The following is an 18,520-nucleotide window of genomic DNA, read 5'->3' on the forward strand; positions in this document are numbered from 1 at the left end:
ATATCCAAATACTTAAGCATATTTGTTCCAATCAGGAAAGCACCAATAACAAATCCTACGTTGTAAAGACCAAATAAAAGTTGTAATGATAATTTTCACCCTGTTTTTAGCACTACTGCAGCATTATTTTTCAGCGAAGAAATAATTTTCTCTCATAACAAATCAACATCAGCAACCGCCGCCAAATTTCAGCGAGCCAAACAGTGGCTTTGTTACTCAATGAAACTCCATGGTAGATCAAAAACGGCACATTATAATTAATAGTAGTAGTAATGATCGAGGTAGCTGCATGTTATTGATTGTGTTTGATTGCATCTAATTAATAAGCAACGAGAAAAAGTGAAAATAATCTAGGAAAAGGATCCGTGCAAAGTGCAAGGTGTAGGTGCAGTGCTTTGTTGTAGTGGTCACAAGAAGGAAGGTGTGAACCACGCCGGCGGCAGCCATTGGCGATGCTTGCCGAACGCACCTATCTTCTCTACCCTGCCGGCCTTTAGGCTATAGACGCCAACATCCTAGAGCTCATCTATGAGCACGGTGTTGTCGGAATCGCAGTTAGCATTGGGCGGGCTGGGACCCCCGACATCATCGTTAGTTAAGTAGACGCAGCCAGGCATGATACCCTAGTGCTCCCTCGTCGATAGGCACAGCGATCCATTGACGCCGATGAAGATTGCGGCGTCTCCAATGTCTGCCACCTCCTCCCACCAGCCTTTGCCGTGGTCCTGTATCTGGATCTTGAAGAAGACGCGTGTGTTCTTAGAGTTAGAGCGGTACCGACTGATAGATCATTAGGATCGACTAACAGCAGATCTAGCATGTATGAACTTGAATTTAGGATATGGTAAACCCTAAAATATGAACTAGTGCTAGGAAAGAGAGAGAGAGAGAGAGAGAGAGGGATGCAGTGTTAGCAAACCATCGGTTGCCTTAGAGGTAGACGAGCTGGCCATGGCATCAGTGTCGGTGACGCGGTGAAGGAGCAGAGTAGCAGTGGAGTCCGTCGACGGTGTGGACGTCGCAATGGAGGCGCGGTCGTAGAGGCGGCGGTGAAGATGCGATGGTGGCGGCTTCCCATCGCTGGCAGCGCCCTCTCTCTAGATCAGCTTAGGGTTAGGATGTAGGTGGGGTTTGTGGCGGTTCATGTGAAACTCGTGCCTTGTGCCCCAGCCCCCACCTCCTTTTTTTGGCGCTGTGCGATGGGGGCCCACCAACCATAGATAGGGTTGGATGTCCCAGATCAGGGCACGGATCAAGGGCCCAATTGGCCGTTGGGCCAAGTTGGTAGAGATCAACCTAACATTCTCCCCCTTGATCTCACCTTATGACCTAAACTTAACTTACTTTATCTTTTTCCCATTCCATCACAGATCAGTGCATAGAGCGTTCCTCATCGTCACGGTCAGTTGCCATTAGATTAACAGCTACAATGCACCTCTCTGTTTTAAAACAGATTCTCATCTAGGCCCTTATTGTCCAGGAATCATAGGTTTTCCCTTAAACCCATGCTGGCTAAGTGTTCTCTGAACACGTTGGGTGGTAAGCCTTTTGTGAGTTAATCCACGAGCATCTTTTCTGTACTTATATGCTCAAGACTAATTATATGATCCTGGACTTTGTCTTTCATAACATAATACTTTATGTCAATGTATTTGGCAGCACCACTTGACTTATTATTGTGAGCAAAACATACTGCTGGATTATTATCGCAGTATAACTTGAGTGGCTTATGTATGTCGTCTACCACTTTCAACCCGAGCATGAACTTCTTTAGTCAATTTACATGTCCTGTGGCCTCATAACATGCTACAAACTCGGCATACATCACAGACGATGTAGTATGGTTTGCTTTGAGCTTTTCCACGATATAGCTCCTCCTGCGAGAGTGAATATATATCCTGACATGGATTTTCTATCAACTCTCGCATAATCTGAATCTGTATACCCCTCTATGTGTATGTGAAAGGACCTAGGATGCCGCCTAGAGGGGGGTGAATAGGCATTTCTAAAAATTAACACCTTTAAATGCGGAAACAATTTAGTAATGGGAGTTTCCAAAATGGAAACTCCAAATTAAGAGTAATACCATCCCTCACAAGTTAGCCTACAAGTAAATAAATAATATTAAATAATCCTAGGAGCCTAGAACCTACAACACAAGAGTTAGAACACGGATCAAATAAATTCAACACTGAGCTCTAATACCGTACGTGTCTGGTAGGTATACCGTGTCCGGTATACACGTGTTCTGTAGAACAGCCTCAAACTTTCTCTTTTTTATTTCAATCTTCAGACCAACCTGTAGGCACCCACTAAACATAGTGCCACACACAGGTAACCTGCACAAGATCTAGAGCAACACAAATATCAAATGAAATGTGAATTGAGACATGTTATTTGTTTTACCAAAGTTTGGACTCGTTTGAGTCCTACTCTCCGTTGAGGGGGCTGCGGGCAACCCAGCGAAGGTCAGCCCTAAAGGGTACCACGAAGGTCACTCTAGCCGGAGTCTTTTCCAACTCCTTTTCCTCCTACCACTAGTTGATTCCAAGGCGGTGGAATCGACCGTTACAAACTTTTTGAGACACCACAATCTCTCGGGTGCTCTCCGATGACGCCTAGCCATCTAGGACCAAAGAGTCCAAGAGTAACAAATGCAAATCACGAGATTGACAATATGCACAAGTGCTCAAGTGGTTGGATTGCTCTCTTTTTGAATTTCTCTCAACCCACTAATGGATTAGGCAATTTGGATCACACACTCACTAAGAGAGAGTTTAGGAGAGTTGGCAAAGCTCATAATCATGCTAGAGGATCAGCAGAATTAGCAGCCTCCAAAGGTGGAGGCTTGGGGTTATTTATAGCCCCTTTGAAAAACTAGCCATTTTCTAGCCGTTGTCATACTGGACACGTCTGGTATGCATACCGAACGCCAACGATAACTAAGTTAAAGTATGCGAGGTGTTGGAACTCCCGACGCTTACTAGGACTTCCGACTGCTAGAACTCACGACCAACACAAGTCAGAACTCCCGACCCTTGACTCGTTTGAAAACTAGCCATTATGCTCTGGCCACTATACCGGACACACCCTGTATGCATATCGGATATATCCGGTGTGACCAGGCAGCCAACTCTCCAAGTCAGTTAAGCGCGAGACATTGGAACTCCCGATGATTGCCAAAACTCCCGACGAACCTACCCTGCGAATACCAAGAATTTTACTGGCTGGGTGAATACCGGACACGCCTAGTATTGCCAGACTAGCGAAAAACAAATTAGCTCTTTTGTCTCTCAAGCACTCAAAACTCACATGGGTTGGCATGAGCACTTATGAATGATTATCTATCAACATGATGCAGCCCTCTTAATAGTACGGCATACCTATTAAACTCAAGATCAAACAAAAAATGAATTTATACCGCTTGAGTTGATCTCTTTTAAATTGATGTCGTCTCTTTCAATCTTCATCAAGTAAGGGTGCCAACATGTTGATATTGATCTTTTCACTTGAGCATAGCCATCTTAAGCATGTGACTTGATTCCATTCATCAAATCACTTCCATCAAACACTCCAATAGTGATTTGATCCTCCACATCAACATGACCATCATAGCTTGATTAGTACCTCAACTAAATGCGAGTACTTCCTTCTTCACCCTAGCTAGGTTCTTCGGCTGCCAAGCCATCGCTTGACCTTCACCCTTGCTTTGTACCTCGAAGCCTTTCCTTGCTATCTTCACCTTCTCAAGCCATCAAGTCACATCTTGTGTTGAATCATCCATTCATTTGTATTGTTATCTTTTTCATTTCAATTTAGCAAGCTTCAAATATGAGACCATTCCATATGCAATCCCTCATGTCTCATTAATTAATTCTTACCGTGCTTGCTTTCACATAGTACATGGAAATCCCACAATAAATAAGCCTTTGCATGAATTCCATTTGCATTGTTGTCTTGTGCTTGAACTATATTGTTTATACAACAACACATCATTTTGGCTTTATACAATTTAATCAAGTATCTGTGAGATAACCAATTTCTGGTCCAACACTTAGTGAATATGTTAGATCTTTAATTGTGTTGTCATTCAATCATCCAAAACCCACTAAAGGGCTAGATGCACTTTCAATCTCCCCCTTTTTGGTGATTGATGACAACCCGATTAATGCTTACAAAATGATATAAAAATTTTGGCTTTTGGGTTCAATGATTTATGGAAGGCTCCCCTTAATATGTGCAATATGAATTAAATTCACAAATAACCTCAAATGTCAATTTGCATATACTAAAACACATAGGAGACTCCTCCTAAATCATTGAATCCATGGGGTGCAAGTGTGTGTGACAATAAAAATCATGATGCATATGACATGATATATCACATAAGAATAAATAGAAAGTATCACACCATACATTTTCAATCTAAAACATTCATGGTCCTTATGAAAGTAAATACATCATATATATCACACACATAGCACTCTCACAAATAGCACTCATCACAAATATTTCTCAAGTCCACAAGCCACTAACATAAATAAAGATCATGTCTCAAGAGATACATAGATAAAGCTCAAAATCTCAACTCTCACAAGATATAAAGTCTCAACTAACAAGATATAACAATGAAGATACCACATGAAAAGACTACAGCTGTAGTACATATCTTTAGGTACAAAAGATAAACTCATAAAGCACAACCCTGAAGCCGCTTTAATCACTAATTCTCCCCCTTTGTCATTCATCGCCATAAAAGGTCTGACAAAAAGAACTAAGCACAAAGAGGGGATGCTAACTGTATCTAATCACTAAGATCACTCATCACCATCTTCATCTCCGTCTCTTCCTTCTCCGTCATCATCTGAGCGTGGAGCACCAGGTGGGCGAGAACCACCCTCACTAGATGGGTCATAGCCACTAGACCCATAGTAGCTGAAGCCACATGTGAGGTCACCCCACCAGTCTGAAGCATACTCGTCTGTAGCACTGGGACGTGGCTGAGAGTGAGTAGGCACATGAGCCTGTAGTGGTAAAGTGTCAGGGTGCTCTGGTGCCTGCTGCTGCTGCTACTCCTATCGTTGAAGAAACTCAGCAAACTCTCTATCATACCTGGCCTGCTGCTGCTCCTCAGTCTTAGGCTCACTGGCTGCCTCATCTGATAGTGGAGACCTAGGAGGCTCAAGCTCAAGTCTAGCAGCAATCTACTTCAGAGTCCGAGTGTCCTTCCTCCTAGACTCCCTCTCTTTCAGCTGCCTAACCTGTATGTCCCTACACATCCCAAAGATAGAAATGAAGAATCTACGGATGGGCGAAGGAGGACTGCCATGATGTGAAGTAGAACAAGAAGAAGCACATGGCAGAGGGGAAGCTCCTCCTACTGCTGCACCACCTATAGGTGCATCTGCCTCTGTTGCTGCTGCTCCTCCTCCTAGACCTACTAGAGGTACTTCAATCTCAGGCAAATCTACAACTATCTTTAGGGTCTTATGTATCTTGTCATACTCAAAGGTATGCCCTATTACCTGCTCAATCATGTGCATAATGTACGGAGCAAAACCATGTCCCTTAAGGGGCCTCTCTCTAATGCTCTTGATCTCACACCAAATGAAGTTGAAGACACTGAAAGGCCATGCATCTAGTGCCATCCTATGGAGCAGGTTCCTAGAATAGCCTGCAATGTTTCCCTTATCTCCACTCTTATAGTCAATGGTCTTCCTGAACATCCTATCTAGGTATCTGTAGGTGGGGTGAAGACCAAAAGCCTTCCCCACTGCTCCTCTCTCACCCCCTAGTGGATACATGTAAGCGAGCTGCTCTAGAGGTAGCACCAGCTCAGTGTGAATCCTATCTCTCTAAAGATCCTCCTCTAAGAAGCCAAGTAGAGTTGCAAAGGCATCATAATCCACACTGTACCACTTGCCCTCAAGCATCCAGTGCATACATCTCTCATCCTCCTCAACATATAGAGTGGCATAGAATTGAGCTATCACCTCTGTGTTCTAGTCATGCTAGAACTCCATGATCTCATATACCCCTGTATGCTAAAAAATGGCAATAGCACAATCAATGGAGGACTTCTGCAATTCTCTGACATACTACCTATCAATCCACTGAGATATGGCAATCACAGGGTTCCTGGTGAGTATCACACTAGAGTAGAAATCCATATGAAAGGCTGTCTAAAATCGATGATCAAACTAAATCCTAGGCAAACTCCTTGGATCAATTCTCCTTTTATCTCTGGCTTTTCTGGTCATGCCTTTCCCTCGATAGTCAACACTAGAAACATAAGAGGGTGCACTAGGTGGATGTGTCTCAAGTAAGCCATAGTGCATACCCTGACCTGGCTGGTGCTAAACTAGAGGTACTGCCTGCTCCTCCTCAACCTCTTGCTCATCATTTGAGCTACCACCATTAGAACCTCTATCAGTGTTCTTCCTCTTTCTATCTTTGGGCTCCACTCTATATTCCTCTATATCTGTGTTAGAGGGAGAACTGTTATCTCCCTCTCTATATTGTGGAGCAACCCTAGTAGCTCTGGAGAGTCTCCTACTGCTACCCTGCTCCTGCTGACTGAATCTGGGATGCAAGTCCTGCCTTGCCTTCTTGTATTTCTCTAATGCTAGATCATACCTATGCTTGGATCTGGGCTCCTGTCTTCCACTCATGGCTATTGCCCTGTATCCTAATGAATTTGCAAAGAATTTTAGCTACATGCCCAAGAGATAGCTTATTTTGGTTGAAATATAGAAATAAGAGTAATTATCCTATGCTTTGTAATCACCTCAACCAAACTAGGTCACAAGGTTCACAAAACACAATAGACAATTAAACTTAGTCCTAAGAATCAACCACTGAGAAGATTGAAACAAGGGAGCAAAGCCTGCTCTGCTGCCTCATACCGGACACGTCTGGTATGCATACTGGACACGTCTAGTATGAGCGGACAGTAACTCTAACCAGGGCCCTTGGCTCAATCTTCAACCAATCCAATCCAAACTCTAGGCATTGCTTCTAGACAGGTAATGTAGCATCTCTACCAAAGAAATTTGACTTTGAAGTATTAACCACTCAGATCGGACAGGTTCCGGGATTAGGGTACCTTGAGAACAAAGAAGAGAATGCAAACTGAAATCCAAGTCCTAGAGCCTTCAATCTTGATGCAAACCTCCTCTGATCCAATCTCCCTCTCTTCTTTTTCTTGGTGGAATCACATGGTCACCAAAACGATGGGAGAGGTGGCGGCAGTTGCTTAGAGGAGAGAAAAGGAGAGACAGAAGACTAGGGCCGAAGGGGTACGAGCCTTTTACTGACCCACGCATACTAGACACGTCCGGTATATGCAGGCTGGCTGTTTTTGTTCCAAAAATTCATTCTCTTGATTCCAATCCCCTTCTCTATTATTACTCAGTCCAAAAAGGTATACAATCTTGATCCAAACTGAGTATCATCAATTTTCTTATCCAATGCCATTATTTGATTTTCTCTTTTCCAAATATTTGGCATATTTATGACTTTGAATATTTGAGAGAAACTTAGTGAGACATTGAGATATGATAAAGAGATACATGTGAGTTTATAGACTTGATAGAGTCATTCCATTTGTGATTAGTCAAGCAAGCAATCAATGGGAGCAATAATCACAAATGGCATGACTTTGGTCACAAAGACCAAGAACCAAATAGGTTTTCCTAAATCACACCACCTATGCATTCTAGTAAGAGATTTTGAAAACCATCTATCCTATGTCACACAAATGCTCACTCTAGCATATAAAGGGCCTTAGATGCACTTACAATGCATGTATGTAAATACATACCTTTGCCTTGAGCCCACAAGAATTTCACTAAGAAGATACATAGCATGATAATCTTTATATTGACCTTAATTGCCAAATAATCATGCTAGATACGAAATCATTTTTTTTTATCCGAAGGACTCCAAGGAATGCTAGATAAATTTGTTAGTCCACAAAGGTGCAAAATAGAAACTGAGCTCCCCCTAAATAAGTGCTTTAAGTAATTTGAATGACTTTCAACTAGCACTTTATTCTATTAAGAATTTGGGAGTCAATTTTCTATTTTGACCAACACGAAGTAATAATGCCATATTTAGAATTGAGTTCAAGAGATGCTCACAATCCACTTAGATTTGATAAATCTCAAGCTTCTAATTACATTAAGAATATATGAAAATATATGGATCAAAGACTCAGTTGTAATTCAATCAGTGTTCTAGTTCCTGCAATACCGGACACGTCCGGTAGACATACCGGACATGTCCGGTAGGTGTAGGACAGAAACAATTAACCCGTTGCTTGTGATTCTTCATTTTAGCTCTAGTATTTATTTTATGCCCTGCATCTCAACAAATAAATTGCTCTACTAGAGAGCTATTAAAAGCACCATATGGCAAACATGATAATTATCAAGTGAAACTAATTAGCCACTTTCAATGTTTCACAAATATGACTATTTTTGAGCTATTTAGCACAAAACATACAAAGTGGCTATCCTAAAAGGTTTGGGTACTTGTTACCAATGGTGAGGATGAGGTAAATGATATATTCATTAATTTGTCTTTGGGTCAACCATATGAAATAATATGAGAGAAATAGAATGATAGCTTAAGTGAAAATTTAAATTTGCTTGCTCAAGCACCCCGAAGCCTTCATCTCATCACCAAGTACCTACATCATTAACCTAAGCACACTTTGGTACACAACTCTTGTTGGGTCCTTTTGAGTTAGTCAACAAGTGCTTAGGCACCCAAATGGCTTTAGCACTAGTTTGTGGTGAACACATCACTTTGCTAGTGCTAACTCCATTTGTGGTCTTCCCAAGTATATCATTATAAACAAATGTGTTTGGCTCAGGAGTGTTACCATTTGGGCATTCATAGCTTAGATGCCCCTTTCTTCTACAAGCATAGCATATTTGGCCTTTGTTTGCTCTATGCTTGTTTTGCTTGTATGGACATTTATCAACCTTGTGGCCTATCTCATTGCATCCATAGCATCTTCTTATTGCAACTTGGGCTTCCTTTCTTGCCTCTTTGTATATTGGGCATTTCTTGGTAGGATGCCCCAATTTTTTGCACATGAGACAAGCGCTTTGTCCATCACTTTTCTTTTGGTTGGCCAACTTGTTTGAGTCCTTTTGTTCATCCGCTTCACACTTGTCGGCCCAACTCTTATGTGGACACATAGCCCACTCATGTCCATATAATCCACAACCATAGCATAACCTTTTTCCATGTTTCTTGCTCTTGGTTGTGTTGGCCTTGCTTGAAATGTGATTCTTTTGTTGGGTTTTGGAGGAAGCAAGGTTTGAACCCTTCTCAAGCTTCTTCACCATGTTATCACGGTTATCTTGAGAAGGTTGTGCTTTCTCCTTACCCTTCAACCGAATCACATCTTTCTTTAATCTTTCCACCTCTTCTTTGAGCTCTATGTTTTCTATGAGATTTAGCTCAATCGAAGATTGGCTTGCTTGAGGAGCACACTTTGAGATGGTGTACTAGTGAGTGAATGTGTGAGAGGTTGAGAAAATTTTACCAATGTGATCACAACCTCATGAGCCACCTCAAGCATGATGCTTGATTCTACTACTTCCTCATGAGAGCACTTTAGATTAACATAGTTTGCTTGTAGCACATTACACATGTTTGATAGTTCATCTAGCCTTGCCTTGAACTCAAAGTTTTCCTTCTCTAGTTGTGAAACACTAGAAGAGGAGCTAGTAACTAAAGCATGCTCAATTGACAATTTTTCATACCTCTCATTGATTTCCATTAGTTCTTCTAACTTGGAGATGAGAAACATGTCTTGCTGTTGAAGTGATTGCTCTTGCTTCTCATTCTCTTCTTCAAGCTCATCATTCTTTTCAACTATCTTCATGATGATGAACTTGTCTTTGTGGTTGAGATTATCAAGGTTGTAGTTGTCTTCAACTTCAACATCACTCTTATCTTGATCATCCACTTGTGCTTTCTCCTTTTTTTTATCTTTCTTGTTACTCTTCTTCTTGATTTTCTTAGCCATGAAACACAAGTGATGAGAATCATGAGATATTGAAGTTGAATCATCACTTGGTCGCCACCGGTCTTGAGCATCCTTGCAAATAGCTGCTTGCTGCTCTGCTGCTTTGGCCATACCGAACATGTCCAGTAGGCGTCCGGTATGTGCAGTCAAACAGCAGGTCATGCGTTGCTTGCTCTTCTTGCTCTGGCTTAGCGCTCTTGAGGTCTTGTGAGGCTTCTTCACTGCATGAATACATAATGGACATACTTTCCATTGAATTGCACTCAATAGCATCATCACATTTGGATTTTCCATATAATTCAACAAGTCTAGTCCAAATGAGATGAGCACTCTCTGGAAGTGGTTGTCCATTAAAGATTGCCTCATCTTGAACCTCTGCACTCAATGTACTCAAAATGACATTAATAGCTTGAGCATTGAGTTGCACGCATATCTCTTCCTCTTTTGACAAATTTTTGTAGTTGCTCTAATCAACTATAGGAAGAGGTATGCTTGCATCCACAATATGCTCAACAAGAGGACTAATATCCCAAAAAGCATTGAGTACATGAATTGACCAAGGTAGAAAGTTTGAACCATCATTTTGAAGAAGCACTGGCTCCAACTCGATAGGTGTCGACATCCTTTTCTCACGGTGGTGAAGTTTTAGGTGAGAACCTTACTCTGATACCACTTGAAAGGACCTAGGATGCCGCATAGAGGGGGGTGAATAAGCGTTTCTGAAAAATAACACCTTTAAATTCGGAAACGATTTAGTAATGGGAGTTTCCAAAATGGAAACTCCAACTTAAGAGTAATATCACCCCTCACAAGTAAGCCTACAAGTAAATAAATAATCCTAGGAGCCTAGAACCTGCAACACAAGAGTTAGAACATGGATCAAATATATTCATCACTGAGCTCTAATACCGGACGTGTCCGGTAGGTATACCGGATGTGTCCGGTAGGTATACCAGACGTGTCTGGTATACACGTGTTCTGCAGAACAGCCCCAAACTTGCTCCTTTTGATTTCAATCTTTAGACCAACCTATAGGCACCCACTAAAGATAGTGCCACACACAGGTAACCTGCACAAGAGCTAGAGCAACACAGATATCAAATGAAATGTGAATTGAGACACGTTATTTGTTTTGTCGAAATTCGGACTCGTTCGAGTCCAACTCTCCATTGAGGGGGCTGCGGACGACCCATCGAAGGTCAGCCCTAGAGGGTACCACGAAGGTCACTCTAGTCGAAGCCTTTTCCAATTCCTTTTCCTCCTTCCACTAGTTGATTCTGAGGCGGTGGAATCGACCGTTACAAACTTTCTGAGGCACACCACAATCTCTCGGGCGCTCTCCGGTGATGCCTAGCCATCTAGGACCGAAGAGTCCAAGAGTAACAAATGCAAATCATGAGATTGAGAATATGCACAAGTTCTCAAGTGGTTGGATTGCTCTCTTTTTGAATTTCTCTCAACCCACTAATGGATTAGGCAATTTGGATCACACAATCACTAAGAGAGGGTTTAGGAGAGTTCACAAAGCTCAAAAACATGCTAGAGGATCTGCAGAATCAGTAGCCTCCAAAGGTGGAGGCTTGGGGTTATTTATAGCCCCTTTGAAAAACTAGTCGTTTTCTAGTCGTTATCATACCAGACACGTCCAGTATGACTTGCACTGCACCAACGGTAACTAAGTTAAAGTATGCGAGGTGTCGGAACTCCCGACGCTTACTGGAACTTCCAACTACCGGAACTCCTGATGAACACAAGTCGGTACTCCCGATCCTTGACTCGTTTGAAAACTAGCCATTGGGCTCTGGCCACTATACCGAACACGTCTGGTATCCATATTGGACATGTCTGGTGTGACCAGGTGGTCAACTCTCCAAGTCAGTTAAGCGTGAGATGTCAGAACTCCCAACGATTGCTGGAACTCCTAACCGTCAAAACTCTCGACTCACGTCGGAACTCCCAACGAACCTACCCTAAGAATACCAAGAATTTTACTAGCTGGGTGAATACCGGACACGTCCGACATGAATATCGTACGCATCTGGTATTGCCAGACCAGTGAAAAACAAATTAGCTCTCTTGTCTCTCAAATACTCAAAACTCACATGGGTTGGCATGAGCACTTATGAATGATTATCTATCAATATGATGCATCCCTCTTGATAGTACGGCATACCTATTAAACTCAAGATCAAAGGAAAACGAATTTATATCGCTTGATTTGATCTCTTTTAAATTGATGCCGCCTCTTTCAATCTTCATCAAGTAAGGGTGCCAACATGTTGATATTGATCTTTTCACTTGAGCATAGCCATCTTGAGCATGTGACTTGATTCCATTCATCAAATCACTTCCATCAAACACTCCAATAGTGATTTGATCCTCCACATCAACATGACTATCATAGCTTGATTAGTACCTCAACTAAATGCGAGTACTTTCTTCAAATATGAGACCATTCCATATGCAATCCCTCATGTCTCATTAATTAATTCTTACCGTGCTTGCTTTCACATAGTACATGGAAATCCCACAATAAATAAGCCTTTGCATGAATTCCATTTGCATTGTTGTCTTGTGCTTTAACTAGATTGTTTATACAACAACACATCATTTTAGCTTTATACAATTTAATCAAGTATCTGTGAGATAACCAATTTCATGTCCAACACTTAGTGAATATGTTAGATCTTTAATCATGTTGTCATTCAATCATCCAAAACCCACTAAAGGGCTAGATGCACTTTCAGTTGGAAATTAGATCTTCTGTATGTTAGCATGAAACCTTTTGTGCCTTGCAAGTAACGCAAAACTTTCTTTACTAGTCTCTGGTGTTCTATTCCTGGATTACTCTGATATCTGCCAAGTAACCTGGTAACAAATGCTAAGTCAGGGCGTGTACACACTTGAGCATACTGTAAACTTCCGACAGCTGAAGCATATGAAACTGCTTTCATTTAATCAATCTCATATTGGTTCCTAGGACATTGAAATTCTCCAAATCTATCGCCTTTGACTATGGGAGCAGGTGAAGGCTTACAATTTTGCATACTATATTTCTTTAGAACCTTTTCTAAGTATGCCTTTTGTGATAATCCTAAAATCCCCTTTCTTCTATCTCGGTGAATCTCTATTCCTAGAACGAACGAAGCTTCATCGAGATTCTTCATATCAAAATTCGAGGACAAGAACTTCTTTGTTTCTAGTAGTAGATTAACATCACTACTAGCGAGTAAGATGTCATCCACATATAAGATTAGGAAAATGTATTTTCCATTCTTTTACTTTGCATAAATGCAATTGTTCTCTATATTTTCTTGAAACCCAAACTTTCTTATTATACTATCAAACTTTAAATACCACTATCTTGATGCTTGTTTTAATCCATAAATAGATTTCTTCAGGCGGCATACCATACGTTATTTTCCTTCCACAACAAAACCTTTTGGTTGTGCCATATAAACATTTTCCTCCAAATCCCCATTTAGGAACACCGTCTTTACATCCATCTGATGTAATTCTAAATCATAATGTGCTACAAGCGCCATTATAATTCTAAAAGAATCCTTACATGAGACTGGTGAAAATGTCTCATTGTAATCTATGCCTTCTCTTTGCGTGAAGCCTTTCGCCACATGTCATGCTTTAAATCTTTCTACGTTCCCTTTGGAGTCATGTTTAGTTTTGTAGACCCATTTACAGCCTATTGTCTTGGCTCCTTTAGGAATTGTTTCTAAGTCCCAAACATTGTTGGTATTCATTGATTTCATTTCATCTTGCATGACTTCAAGCCACTTTGATGAGTGAGTGTTTCTCATGGCTTCTTCAAATGAGGTGGGATCACCCTCCATTTGAAAGTCTTCACATTCATAAACTTCATAGTCATCAGGAATGGCTGATCTCCTGACTCTTTGAGACCTTCTAGGGGGCCTCGTTAGTTGACGCTTGTTCTATATGAGGCTATTGTTGCTCTTCCTCATGTGTGACAATGGGTTCTATGGGATCCTGAATGATAGGTTCCTCATGTTCATTCAATGTTGCCACAGAAGAACTAACAACAAGTGTTGTTACTATAGTGTCATGCACTATTGGTACAGCAACAACGGGTAGCATAAAGAATGGTTCCTGAACCATCAGAGTGGGCACGTATACCCGCTTCTCTTCAAAATTAATTTCTTGTGCTGCCATGCTCCCCTTGACCATATCATCCTCTAAGAACACAGTGTGTCTCGTTTCTACAAACTTCGTATGTCTGTCAGGACAATAGAAGCGATAACCTTTTGACTTTTCTAGATAGCCAATGAAATGGCAACTGACTGTCTTATAGTCTAGCTTCCCTATGCTTGGATTAAAGACTTTAGCCTCAGCTGGACAACCATACACATGTAAATAGTTAAGTGAGGGTTCCTTTCCTGTCCACAACTCATATGGTGTTTTGGGCACCGACATGATTGGCACTCGATTAAGAATATGAATGACGGTTTTTAACGCCTCCATCCATAAACTTATCGGTAGAGTAGAGTAACTTATCATACTTCTCACCATATCCATTAAGGTGCGGTTGCGTCTTTCAGCTACTCCATTCTATTGAGGCTCGCCCGGTGTAGAGTACTGGGCAACTATGTTATTTTCCTATAAGAATCTTGCAAAAGGTCCAGGAACTTAGCCATATGGGGTGTGTCGACTGTAGTACTCCCCCCATGGTCGGATCTTACTATCTTAATCTTTAAATTGTGCTGATTTTCTACTTCAGCCTTAAATATCTTAAATTTATCCAATGCTTCTGATCTTTCCTTAATTGGATAAATATAACCATAACAAGAATAATCATATGTGAATGTTATAAATGAATCATAATCATCCACACTCTTCATAGGAAAAGGACCATAGATGTATGTGTGAATTATTTCTAAAATTCATGCGCTTCGTTTGCCATCTTTCTTTATTTTCTTAACATACTTTCCTTTTATGCAATCAATGCATTGTTCTAAATATGAAAATTCTAAAGGTGGAAGAATTGATTTTTTAATCAATCGCTCTATTCTCCCCCTCGAAATATGCCCTAAACGACAGTGCCATAATTTCAATGATACATCATGAACTCTCTTCCACTTATTTGTTGCATTCATAGACGTAGCCGGGCATGATGCCCTAGTGCTCCCTCGTCGATAGGCATAGTGATCCATTGATGCCGATGAAGATTGCGGCGTCACCAATGTCTTCCGCCTCCTCCCACTAGCCTTTGTCGTGTATAGTTTTTGGACCTTGAACAAGACGCACGTGTTCTCAAAGTTAGAGTGGTACCTATGGCTAGGGTTTTCCTCATCCCTAGAGTGTTTGAGCATGACCATGAGCCACCCGTTCGTCGACACGGTGAGGTACTTGCAGTGCAGCTATTGGTCCTTGTAAGCCAGCCTCGCGCGCGACCGCGTCGCTAGTGAACTTGCCGGTCTCGACCTTGCGCTGCCACGCCTCGACATGGCCCATGTAGGTGATGGACAAGAATCGGCCATCGTGGTGTATGGTGTCCTCGATGCCATCATGGGAGGGCACCATCCTCCACGTGGGGTCCTCTGCCGTCGTGAAGGACAGGGTGCCGATGGACCGATCCATGATGAGCATGGCGGCATAGCTTCCTGGGTGTGACGACGCGGAGAGGACAACCTTGTGGTAGAAGACCTGCCACATCTAGGCGGCCGTGAGCGTGTACATCCCTGTGTACGTCGTCGGCTTGTGTTCTAGCAGGGGCGGTGAGCCTCCGAAACAAATCTGCGAGAGGGGCTCAAAGTGGAGGCAGAACCAGCCACCGTCGGAAACCGGGTAGAGGAACAGGACGGTGGCGATGGCCAGTAGGTCAGCGTGTGCCCCGGTGACTAGGTTAGCCATGCGTAGGGCGCCCCGCTCATCGACCGTCATGAGCCACCCGCCCGAGGAACCGATGGCAACGTGGCCGCGTAAGGCGATGTCGGATGTGCGCATGGAGGTGGATTCCCTGTTGGCCAGGGATAGCACCGTGGCCTTCACATCGTACCCCTAGGGCCCAGGGAGGAGGAGCCACGGCGTCTCCGGTAGGTTTCACCCCGACGCGTAGTAGACAGAGGCGAAGGTGAGGCGCCTGAGGAAGTCGAGGCGGTGGTGGATCTCGGCCAGCAGCTCTGGTGGAAAGCGCTAGAACTAGGTAGCGGCAGCGACCCACTGCTCAACATCCAACTGCTTCTTCTGCTTCTGCCACTAGAGTTGTTGGCAGTGGCGGCACGTACCGGCCATGGTTTGTTTGGAGGATCTAGAGTAGGGCACGACGACCTGCTTATAGATTGCCCATGCAGGTCAATGGACTTGGATCTATCCACTACTATAGAATCGATTTTTAGAGGTGGCTCATAACCCTTTGTAGGGGCAGTTTGGCCAGCCACCCCTACCGAACCGTCTCTACAAATCATGCATTTGTAGGGGACTTGGATCTATGTCGGTCCCAAGTTTTTTTCTTTGCCTGACACATATACCAAGCAAACTATAGGTACTACCCCAAAAAAACATAATCAAATGGAAGTACAAAACAATGCCGTTTAACAATTGTATAGCAGTTTTTTCAATGGCAACGAACAAAAGCTATTGGATGCCACGTGTATAGCTTCTATGGCAGACGAGGAATTTTCTCTAATTTTTTTAGGCTTTATATAGATGGGTAGATGGGTAGCATGATGGCCATCGGACGATGCAGCACGACAATAATAACACTACTAAAAGAAAGATTTTCCTCAAATAACCAATGATTTTCGGGAGATAGTCATTTTAGCTAAGGAGATGGCAAAATAGTATCTATCTCCTTAAATTGATTTATAGAGATCCATCTCTGTTGATAGGCTGAGCCTAAAATGAATTCATTTGGCCCATTTCAGCCCAATTTTGAGTCTCGACTATATAAGTGGGCAAAACCCTGACTCCCTCCCTTCTCTCTCTCAGCCCACCTGAAACTTCAGTCGCTGCCCCTCTGTAACAACCCGAGTTCGTTACAATATAGGCAGTCATTTTTTACCACTGAAAGAAGCAATCACCTGAATTTCTGTGAAGATCTCTGGTGCTCTAAACATGAATGGTCATTGATGACCTGCCAAAAATAACCCGCAATCATCTTCGGATAGCCATGGTCAGGCTTACACCCAAAGCAAGGAGAGCGACCCCAAGCGAATTAGGAGATATCCTATTGACTTCATCAACCCCAATTTAACCTTAGCCAAGTACCCCAGGACATGATAACCTAGCCCCAATGCCAAACCATTCAAGGATTGGATCAAATCAGGGTTACCGGACAGTCCGCCATTTCTATCGGACCATCCGGTGAAACACAGAACAGCAGCAGAAAAAGTGGAGATGAATTGTTTGCCACTTATGGGAGTGGGACCCACATGTCAGCATGAAATGGGATAGATATCTCTCAGCTAAAGCCATACTCTCTCACTCATCCTTTCATTTGCAATACTCACTCTCTCTCTTTCTACCCACTCAAGAACAAGCAAGAACCCTAGAAGCTAGAGAGGGGAGATATTAAAGAAAAGATTGGAGGAAAGGGAGAGGAAGAAGGAAAGCATCAACAGCAGCCCATGGACACCCTTCACCCTCAACCCCTTCATGGTGAGCTCAAGAAGAACCACCCCCATTTCTTGGATTTTCCACCCAAAGATCTAATCCATAGTCTTTTGATGCAAGGATTGAAAGCGTCTTGCTAGTGGTGGTTCCATCATATGTAAGTAAGTTCAAGAAGTTCTTATCTAGCTCAATCACCCAACAACCCCATGGATTATTCTTTGATTCATCTTTTTGGGAATGTTTGCAAGAGGAAGATCATATGAAGATAGGTCATGTTTGGATGGAGAAGTAAGAGTGAAGAAGGTTTGGATCTTCAAGTTTTTGGCTATGGAAACTCTCAAATCTCAGAGCTAAGGATTTCATCTCAATATCATGGTTTTGTATTCATATCCTCATATCTCTAAGTTTGATCCTAAACCTATAGCCACACTTAGCAAAACAAACTTCAAACCTAGATATCTTGAGCCTAGTAAGCCACCTAAGCTAACCTAGAGATATCTTGCACATGCATAGATCACAGCTGAGCACATCTAAGTTTGAAACCCAAGATCATCCAAGAACATAGGTTCTATCGACAGCCTGACGGAGCATTCGTCAATCCGACGGAGTGTCCGCCAACCCTAGAAAGACACCCATCAGAGCCTTTTCTGTTGTCGACATGAGTCAACGGAGTGTTCGTGGCTTCACCAGAGTCTCCATTGATTTATAAGAGTGTATGACCCAGAAACCTGAGAGCATCGAGTTCTCAGCGGAGAGTCCGTGACCCCTCACAGAGTGTGACTCAATAACCTAGAAAACCCGAGACGTCCTAGTTCCTACCGGAGTGTCTATCAAACCAAACAGAGTTCAGCTAGACCTGAGTCACCTCGGAGAGTGTCCACCACCTATGTC

General features: G+C 42.5%; 1 pseudogene; it reads right to left on the minus strand.

Annotated features, from left to right (window-relative positions):
* Nucleotides 1–407: 407 nt before the first annotated feature.
* LOC136494568 (uncharacterized) lies at nucleotides 408–16,309 on the minus strand (annotated as a pseudogene).
* Between the last annotated feature and the right edge of the window lie 2,211 nt (nucleotides 16,310–18,520).

Source organism: Miscanthus floridulus, chromosome 11 (assembly GCF_019320115.1).
Source record: "Miscanthus floridulus cultivar M001 chromosome 11, ASM1932011v1, whole genome shotgun sequence".
Taxonomy (NCBI): Eukaryota; Viridiplantae; Streptophyta; class Magnoliopsida; order Poales; family Poaceae; genus Miscanthus; species Miscanthus floridulus.